This window comes from Strongylocentrotus purpuratus, unplaced genomic scaffold (genome assembly GCF_000002235.5).
Source record: "Strongylocentrotus purpuratus isolate Spur 01 unplaced genomic scaffold, Spur_5.0 spur5_scaffold_18, whole genome shotgun sequence".
NCBI classification, from domain to species: domain Eukaryota; kingdom Metazoa; phylum Echinodermata; class Echinoidea; order Camarodonta; family Strongylocentrotidae; genus Strongylocentrotus; species Strongylocentrotus purpuratus.
The window spans coordinates 16,322,239-16,333,688 of NW_022145603.1; positions in this window are offsets into that span (position 1 = coordinate 16,322,239).

Here is an 11,450-nt window from a genome sequence, read left to right on the forward strand (position 1 = left end):
AAGTTTGACTTGGGATCTTTGTGAAACTCCCCCAGATAATGTAGTGCATTTCTTCAATGGAAAGGACCAGTTTCTGAGTACATAAATACTCAACATTCAGATACTAATCATTTTATTTCTGTGTATTTCTTAAGTTTTTTTCCCCACATTTATTGAGTTTTTTTAATTTAAATTTTACAACAAAAACAAAGCAAAATCACAAAATCATGAAATATTCATTTTCCCTCTTCATGACTTATGTAGATGATTTTAACCTGAAATGCAATTTTTAAAGACACAAGATATTTTTAAAATAGATTTTTACATTATTTTTTACAAATCACTGATTACAGAAATCCTTATATCAAAGTCATCAAATGTGCATTATACCCTCTTTGATAATCGTCCATGACTGTGTAGATGGTTCTTATCTGAAGTGCAATTTTTAAAGATTATATATATCTAAAATAAAATTTTACATATATATACAGGTGTACTTGACTATCTCTAAATCCCATTAATCAATACCTTGCCCAGATGCAGTTTGGAAATTGGTTTCTAAAATGATATCAATTTTCTTTCTCATTTCGTTTTAGAATTATGTGCTCTAGGAGCAAATCTACAGTACATTTTAGTTTAAGATATAAACTACTGTATGCATTTTTTTTGTTTGAAGTAATTTTTAAGATTTATTTTACAGTATTAGAACACAAATTCGCCTCATTGTCAGGGTTTTTTATTTTTGTAGCATGGGAATTTAACTTTATGCAAATTGTTTTATAATCATGTCATCATTTCATAAACCTTTCAAAAATGTAACTGTACTTCAAAGAGCCTATGAAATCATAAAGCTGTTTGATTTAATGAAAAGTATCATTATCACGTTTAATAGGGAAGTCAAGTCTATTTCACATTAATTTAATTATATCACAGACCGTTAAGCATCAGTATGCACCATTTTAACTAGGTTTGGAAGAACTAATGAATTCATGTAGCTCTCTCTCTTTACTGGAAACTTACGTCATTGCAGTAAACCAAACAGCAATTTAGATTTTACCGACGCATTAAGCCACTGCGTACTGAAACAAGTTGGCTCCTGTAATAGGACTATGGGAATAAGAAAAATCTATACTCTACGGGTTAATTAATTTCTGTGCAGCTATTAGATTTAGTTTGCAAGATGAGTCTTTCAATTATAGATATGTTGTGACATTCTTATCTAATATTTTGATTTTTAGTTGTAATTTAAAGTTAATTTTTCAATATGTTTTCATTCTATGAAGATTTTGTTTGTTTTTCGTTCCATATTTCAATGGTACTGAGGCTCCTTTGGGCTAAGTAATGAGTAAATTCCACTGACTGTTTTTCCCTAAACCAGCTCTATGCATATTTTAGTTTAATATCATTTTTTAAAATATTTTGTATAGATCTAAGACATCTATAAATGCTAGTTTTTAGATCTGCTTTTTAAGCCATCATCACATTAAATGTCTATGTGACAAACAGACTAGAAACTTTCATTCATATATTGCTCCACCCATGAAAATGTCTTTGGTAGTCAATTTATATCATTGTTTACAGCGTGAATCAAACATTTTGAATATCCAAGAATTATTAGGTGCTACTGTATATGCATTTAAAATAAATGCAAATTTTTTAATATTAACATTTGAATGTTATGCGAATGAAGAACAAAGAATTAAGAACAAAAAGGAAACTCTTTTAAATTTGTCAATCTTTTCATTCAAGAAAAATGAATATATTAGTTTTTTTTAGGAAGGGTAGAACAGTTGCTACAACTGTTGTAAACACCATCTTGTATATAGGACGTGGTTGCAGTACAGGTGAATTAGAAGTAAGTTTTGTTCAATTTTGGGTAAAATCTTGGAACAAGCAAAACCCTTTAGCCGAGTGAGAGATAAAGCCATAACATTAATGTTATAGACTCAAAGATAAATCCAACCTTATTAGAAAGCAGAAAATCGGAAAAATCTAGAGAAAGTTTGAACAAAAATCAAACGCAACATAAGAAAGTTGTGAATATTGGAATATTGTGATCACTATAGATGTGAGGATTTCAAAGTGGCTGAATCGGTAATGTCATTGTTACGTAGTGGCGGACAAATTGCTCATTCCTTCCAACACAAACAAATTACTTAAATGTGATTTTTTTTTTTTTTTTTTTTTTTTTTTTTTTTTTTCTTCTTCAAAATGTATAACTATGGCTGTATCTTGAGTAGTGCCCGACGGGAAAAGCGCTGAGAAGAAAAACACACAGTGATTTTATTTGTATACACAACCAATGGGAGAGTAGTCCATGTATACGTCGCGAGCTATGGACCAAATTGGCAATTTGAGATTCGCATAGATATAGTAATCTCATCCTTCAAACACTTATACCAATAAAATAATCTTGAATCTTGAATCTTGAATAACTTCCTTATTATTGTTCGGATTCATTACAAACTTTTGCAATTCTGGTCATCCTATTTTTCTGCTTCATACAAATGAACTCGTTTATAATGGTTGGATTTGCCTTTAATATTCTTTTGATAGGCTACACGTGATGATCGTGACGATTTTCTATAATTCTTGCCTTAATACATCTATTACTATGAATTGGTAGATATTTTGTAGTAAATTGCAGATCTTGAATTAGACAAGTGATTCCCAGTACGGGTAAGGGAAGTACCTTTTTCATGTCATTTGGAAGCGTACACAAATCATGGAAGAAATTTAAGGAGAGTTGTTCCTTAATTACCTAGAATGTTCAACTTGTACAGAATCTATTGTTCAGTTCATACCACATTTTCGGTACAGAACAGTAAGTATCATTCATACAAGATGGAATTTATTCAAAACACTTGCCTGTCAGACTTACAAATACGATTTTATCATTCCAAATTAATTAATAAGCTTTAGAAGTTATCTTGAAAGTAATAAAATGGCTCTGTTATTATTATTATTCATAGACTCGTCATTCGGTCTTTAAAATGATTTTATCATGGATGGGGGAACAGAGACATTTATTCAAAACACTTGCCTGCCAGACTTACAGATAAGATTTTATCATTCAAAATGAATTAATAAGCATTAGAAGTTATCTTGAAAGTAATAACATGGCTCTACTATTAATATTATTCATAGACTCGTCATTCGGTCTTTAAAATGATTTTATCATGGATGGGGGAACAAAGACATTTATTCAAAACACTTGCCTGCCAGAATTACAAATAAGATTTTATCATTCCAAATGAATTAATAAGCTTCAGAAGTAATAGAACGGCCCTGCTCCTATTTGTATTCATAGACTCGTCATTCGGTCTTTAAAATGATTTTATCATGAATGGGGAAACAAAGACATTTATTCGTAACACTTGCCTACCAGACTTTCAAATAAGATTTTATCATTCCAAATGAATTAATAAGCTTTAGAAGTTATCTTGAAAGTAATAGAATGACTCTGTTATTTTTATTATTCATAGACTCGTCATTCGGTCTTTAAAATGATTTTATCATGGATGGGGGAACAAAGACATTTATTCAAAACACTTGCCTGTAAGACTTACATATTCAGATTTTATCATTCCAAATGAATTAATAAGCTTCAGAAGTTATCTTGAAAGTAATAAAATGGCTCTGCTATTATTATTATTCATAGACTCGTCATTCGGTCTTTAAAATGACTTTATCATGGATGGGGGAACAAAGACATTTATTCAAAACACTTGCCTGCCAGACTTACAAATAAGATTTTATCATTCCAAATGAATTAATAAGTTTCAGAAGTAATAAAATGGCTCTGCTCTTATTATTATTCATAGACTCGTCATTCGGTCTTTAAAATGATTTTATCATGGATGGGAGAACAAAGACATAAATGTAAAGTAGCTACAGATATGTCGTTCTACAAGTAAACCTCATGGAGCAAATTTATATCAATTTTTACCATAGTTTTTATATGGGATGTACATGTACTTTGAGATCAGTAATATGAAATGTTGTGTATGTTTTAGTTGTCATTGTTACGTATGTATATTGAAATGAGCAATATGTTAAGATGTGGTTATAGTGAGTGTATCAATTAACAGGCCTAATATAGGATTTACCGTCAATATTAACACTTTTTTTTGCACTCAAACTCATCTTTGTGACCATAAATTTTGTCCCATGAATCTGGGATCCTACAAATTAATGTCAAAGCCAATTTGAGTCATTTGTCAATCAAATTAGTGAATGGCTAATCAATTTCAACCTTATCCGTTCATTTGCGCCAGATTTCATTAAAAAATTCGACTAACGAGGCTGCAATCAAATTCGTCTTTGCCGGAGCAACCAATTACAAGAGAGTCATTTACATGTAAATTTGTCTCATAAACATGACGAAAGATCGAACGACGAATTTGAATGCCGCTTTGACGAAATCGATTGCAAAATGACGAGACTGATTCATGCAATTGTATGTTGGCAGCCGATGATGACAAACTTGACGTGACTTTAAGGAAAATGGATGCAAAATGATGAAATTGATGAGACAAAGTTCGAAAATGAATTGCCAAAGACACTTTCGACTATGAGATGCTGATGAAGATAAGGTTTCGGGACGAAATTAAATGAAAAAAGTATGAGATTGAATGGGTAAAAAAGTTGAAAAGGACAGGAAAACCTATACTAATTGGGTAACAGTACATGTGCCGTTCTGTATGTGAAATGCCATTGTTATGTAAATGAAGGTGGGTAGAGAAGCAATTTGCAACCAACAAATCGGTAAAAAAAAAAAATCGTTTTTTTTTTTTTTAAAACATAATCATATGATCTATGTACCAAGTTCAGTGTATAAATATTGTATGTCTTGTATTGTACGAAAATACATTGGCCCGTATTCATTAACGTAGAATAAATGGGACGTCGGCCCTGTACAGTAAAAAGTAATAATATATTGAATCTGCCCGAACTTCAATCAGTCATAAAATTACAATAAAAAGTAACACACGATTAATTTTTTTGTTACGGATACGAATTGAATAAAGCTCCTTTAATTCATGGTATCTTCTTCAATCAATCGTAACTTTACAACAAAAAGTACCACGATTGGAGATAATGTACGATAGATTTTTACGATTAATTGTACGCGAAGTTTCGTGTTACAGGGCCCTGGGTCCTGTTTCATAAATCTTGTTATCAAAAACAATGGCCACAGATCTACGACAAATCTTCTCACAGCCAATCAAATGCAAGGATTTTAGTAGCTTATAACAACTATCGTAACTTGTTATTGATGACAATTTTAACTCTTATCATGCCACAGTGCTAATCCCCATTGTGCCAAGCCCCAAATCATGGAGTGCCTAGTTTATATTGAGATAATCTTATTAACGCGATGGTTCTATGAATAGCGCGTACTAAACACACAGCACACTACAATGAGCATGAACAATAACTGCTACTACGAAAGTGTGCACGGACGCACATGGCACTGATAGCGATGGTTTGCTCGCATGTACAAAGCACTATAACGATAGCGTGCATGCAGCCTCATGGCAGGCTATGAGTTAATGATACAGGACCCTTGTTTAACTTACACCTTTGATTTATGGTTTGCCAAAATGGCCCTAATGTGATCCCATTCATTTTGCAGGAAACACTGTAATTCTGTGACAAAATTAATAAACGAACTGATGTGAAGGTCATATCATGCTCCCCAGGGAGTGGGAAATGTGCAAAAATTGTGTGCGGGTAAGCCTGAATCCGACGACCGGGGTAATAATATATCTGTTAAGTGTGAAGCGCTTAGGCACATCATTGGATCAATGTATTGAGCGCTATATACAAACGGAATATTATTATTATAGGAAAGATAGCTGAATTTCATAATGGCATGATTTATGTTGTTTTCTTTTGTCCATTTAGGTCGATATGATAATTTACCGAATGATTAGGTTAACACTTGGCACTCCATACATCGGTAGACTATCTTTCCCAACTAAGTCGGGGTCTCAAACCCGGAATAAAGTTACAAGCTTATATGAATACCTGCCATTATTTCTTTGTGTGTATTGTAATATTTGTGAGATATTTCGACATCATGTATGTTTATAATTATCATTGACCTCTTTTATAATTTAAACTCTGTGTGTGATTTAAACTTCATTTATACTTTATTAAATGATTGTCTATGAAACGTGAATTTGCTTCATTATTATGTAGATATATATTTGTTTATCTCTTCAAAGCCACCGTACCCTTATTAGCATGCTGTTTGAAAGAAAGTTGAAGGTTGGTGAAAGCTTAGATAGTAGGGACTTTTAGATTCTGCACGACGAGAGCGTGGACTGACCTTTTAAGGCAATGTGACGTCCTTTTAAGGCACTGGTAGTGACGTCACATTGCCTTAAAAGGACAGTCCACGTTCTCGTCGTGCAGAATCTAAAAGTCCCTAATGTGATTGCAAAGACCTTCAGAAATCAAGCAAACGTAATTGTGATACCCTTGTGTCTCACCTTGTATAACGTACGAACGTCACAATGACAAATTACGTAATCCGAGGACGAATTCACTATTAACATGACGGACAAAGAAAGAGGACAAAATATACAGTTCCTCATTCTACCCTCAACAATTGCTGCGGTAGACAAAGGAGCATCCCTTCACTGCTAGTATGTACAAATGTGTAGAGCAGGTGTCACATGCATATTCACCTGTTCTACACATTTTTACATAATAGCAGTGAAGGAATGTTCTTTTGTCTACCACAGCAATAGTTGAGGGTAGAATGAGAAACTGTATATTTTGTCCTCTTTCTTTGTCCGTCATATTCATAGTAAAAGCAACTAAAGGGATACTGAAATTACCTATAATTCGATTTCTTGAAAGCCTTTGCTATCATGTTTAACGTCATCGGATAAAAGAGCGAATGATGGGAGTTTTTAGACTCGAGTCCACGAATTGGGAGGAGAATCTATGAAAACATTAGATTGAATGGGAGGATATGATATCGAGATAATATGAGCGAAGAAAGACAGAATGAAGATGAGAACATGTGTGTGGGCGTGCTTGTATGTGGTGTGGGTGTGTGTGGGGTATGTTAGGGTGTGGGAGTGGGTGCACTTTGTTTCTCTAAAGACGCGTAGCAATCGGATGATTTACGTCCTTTCCCGACAGACGGGACTAACTTTCGAACCTGAACAATATTTGTACATAATCCCAGGTATAACCAGCGTTAACCCCCCCCCCCCCTAATCTCTCTCTCTCTCTCTCTCTCTCTCTCTCTTTATCTAGCTCGATCTTCTCTTGCCTCTCTCTCTCTCTCTCTATCTTTTTTCTATGTCTCTCTCTCACTCACACTCTCTCTGTCTTCCTCTCTCTTCCTCTCTCTTCCCCCTCTCTCTCTCACTCTCTCACTTACACACTCTCTCTCTCTCTCTCTCTCTCTCGCCCATACTCTTGTTGTTTTCACTCCCTTTGCCCAAACGTCTACCTCCAATCTTCCGTGCGACATTACAAACAAAAAAACAGACAAATATTAAGTAAAACAATATCGTTTATACATTCTACATCATTATCTATTGACCAAATACTCTCTAATTGTATATTGTCTATGTACTTGATAGTATACTTTCAACTTGTATCAAAACTAGTACCCTTTATGACTTTGTGTAAATACATACTGTGCATCTAATACTTGATATACATCTATGTATACTTTTTATTTAATTCAACAAACCTTTCATTTCACATATTTTTGTGATGCTGACGAAGTTATTTCCAGGAAATCTTCCACGTACTCACATTTGGTATTGCCAAAATAAACCACATGTACATGTATCATGATTTGTTAAATGCCGATAGCACGGTTCCTAACGCAAATGTCATAGACACTATATCCAAAGGGATATAATATTTGTGTGCGTCTTCTGTACTTGCACAATACCGTATTGTATAACAAAATAATTATATTTGCATACTGATTACGTAACATGAAGGTTATGAAAGAACTACCGATTGTATGCAGACTAGAATAATGACATAACGATACATTTAGTACAATACAATGTATGGTGCATTTACATAGACATTAAGTTCTGCAATAAAGTTATGTGCAGCGTTTCATGAAGCCGTCGTAAGAACAAGTCCAACGACAACCCCTTGAAACAAATGTATTAAATTAAATACGGGTTCCATTGGGATGTCGTTGAACTTGTAATAATGATGGTTACGTGAAACCATGCCCTAACGTTCAACTAAACCTGTTTTTATTGTGTTCTAATACACCATCCTGAGACGACGGAAAAAAGGGGGGAAGGTTATTCTATACAGCTGCGAATCGTATAGTCCTCATGAACAATAGAATCAACTGGAAGCGGTAATTATAACCGCTTCGGTGTGAAATATTGACAAACGCGGTAACACTAACCGCGTCGACAAATACCGAACAGTTTGACATGGTCTGCTTGCATTAACCGTATCGCATTCCGTTTTGATATTGCAATAAACTAACAAGATTATGTATTGTTAATGCATGCCCCGTGTATAATACGGACAAAACACATGTACATGTAATAAACATATGAACGTATCTTCTTTTTTTCAAGCCGGGAGTGATGTTGTATATTCCTATTGTCAGAGACATGTTCATGGCCGTCAGTGTTGGTCAAACAGCTTGTGAGCGTCAAGTAACGCCCGGCTGGAATGCTCCCCAGGGAGTGGAGATTGTGCACACAGTGTGTGTGGGCAAGCACTGAATCCAATGACCGGGGTAATAGTATATTTGTAAAGCGCTTAGAGACATTTGTATTAAGCGCTATATACAAATTAAATATTATTATTATTATCATGTTCGATCATTCAAACAAAATTAACAGAAATAGCACTATTTCAAGAAAAACCAAACCCCGTTACCAACATACGATGCAACAAATCAAAATACAAAAACAAAACATGTAATTTATTCTTTAAACATGAAGTATATAATAACCTACGATGTACTCTATATTTCAAGCGCGGTTTGGAAGTACCAAATCCGTTCCTTATTTTCGTTTATAAACCATGCTTCACAATTTAAACACGTGGATGTATAATTTATTAAAAAGCAAAACTATCCCACGCGTTTGGGAAATAATGTTTGTCATAATATTGAAGGAAACAAAATGTTGTACAGTGTCAAAAACAATGACAAATATGGTACGTGTCAAGAAGAGTGTCAATTAACTTCAATCATTAATTTTGTCTCATTCTTTTTAATTCAACTTGGCAAGCGCAGGTAGAAAACGTGATAAGAAAGTTCCAGTATGTATCTACATTTTAATTTACTGAGATAATATTTCAGTTAATGCCTCTTTTATTGGTTATTGAGTTACACTGATTTTGCGTTGTGTGTTATTTTATGTGTTATAGCGCATAGAGACTTCGGTGGTAAGCGCTTTATAAATAACGTTTTTATTATTATTATTATTTGCATACTACCGATTTCAGGAACAAGTTCATCCAGCGTTCACGTTTGCGACTATATTCTATATTTCCTTTTATACCCCTGGTTCTTTGTACAATACTTCAACATTTATTATAATAAAAAATACAATTGAACTACTTTTGCTGATGCTTCTTCTTCTACTACTACTACTACTACTACTTCTACTACTACTTCTGACTATATTACTAAATTGATGTTGCTGCAGTTTATAATAAGTATTTTTCTGTCTCCTATAACCCTGACTTCTTAATTTTTGATCGATATATTGGTATTTAAAGAAATCCTTTCAACGATTTAAAATCGTTTATATATTTTGTTTTCTTTCATTTACTCCAGACCATCTTGCACACAATACACGATTACACGAAGCAGCGTGCACGGCGGACTGTACCCCACTTCAGATGCACTTAAAATTGTAAATGGCTATTACATCGGTTAAAAACAGTCCATCATTAAATAACATCACATTTGATAAATGAATCTGACCTTTATCAATTAATTTGGATTAAACTTGTGTCTTCAAAAATTGATAATATACCAAAATGTATTAATCCTAAACCAAATGTACATCAGCGTGTAAAAAGAAAAGAAAAAAAGTCCGTTTAAAAAATCTAACTAGCCAATATTCACATTCTTCTACCTTTTTACGTTCTGCATAATTTTTTTCCGTTAAAAAAAGTGTCGTTAAAGATACCAGGTTTCAAAAACGCGAGTTCGATTCAAGTACTGATCATTCTATTCCACATCACATCGGCAAGACATATCGCTAAACTTTCCCATTCCAAACAAAGATTTATTGAGTCTTTTTATCTTCAGAGGTCCAAATAATCTAAATGAACGTTTATTTAAAAAACTAAGGACTGTTTCTCAAAAACTGTCATTTGTCTAACTTCTTGGACATCCTACATAATCGTATGCTATAGGACCATTTCTCAAAAACTGTCATAAGTTTTTTATCTTGGATATCCTTCATAATCGTATGCTATAGAATTAAAACGCGTTTCAATTGGAAATCCGTGAACTGCAACACCAGACGATTTGGAGAACTAGTCCAAGGAATTACAATTTAACACTCATGCTCCATTCAACTATTTTCCTAAACGTAAAAGGGGGCGGTGGACTTATACTACCACATCATAAGTGGAAGTAACATCGATACAAGATTTCGACATAACATTGATTAATGTCTGAATAGTATTTACATGACCATTATACATTACCATGACAACAACTTATGTGTTACACTGTACATGAAGTATCATCAGCCTTTTCTACAAGTATTGCTATATGACTACATTCTGATAACACGTGATAATCATGAAATCTCTTGATTTCTCTTTAGAAATCACAACCGGAAGACCTAAAATTGATTCAGTAATCAATATTCTTATGTCTACAACAGCTTTTAAAAAGAGTAATTTAAAATACGCACCAAATTGCAGAAAGTTTGCAGAAAGAAATTCCCTTTCATCGGCCATTCATAACAAAGAAAATATAGTATATTTAATTTTAAAAAGTAAATAGTAGAATAAACTAATTTAAAAACTCAAATGGCAATTTAATTAACCTTAAAAACATAAATCAAGGCAAAAGATGTAGTATAAAATCAGTCATAAATTCAATTTATCAACTAACTCGAAAGTGTCATAAATAATGTGTAATCAAACTCAATACATGTGTCCCGAAAAGATATAGTTTCACTAAAATATGCATCATCTTCAAGATGATACATAATTTTCTGCAAAATACATGAATATATTATTTGCTAAATTAAAACAAAGAAATTGAATTTTTGCCTTTGGAAGCTGAATAAATATTCTACATGGTACTATAAGGTTTATTCACTATTTTGTTTCAGTAGAATTTTATTGAAATGATGATTGGCACATTATCCATCATCTTCTTGCAGTATTACAGGATAATATGATATTAAAATATGTATATACGCAAATTATATAATACATAGTACTATAAAAAGCAAGGTGAAACATAATTTCAAGAG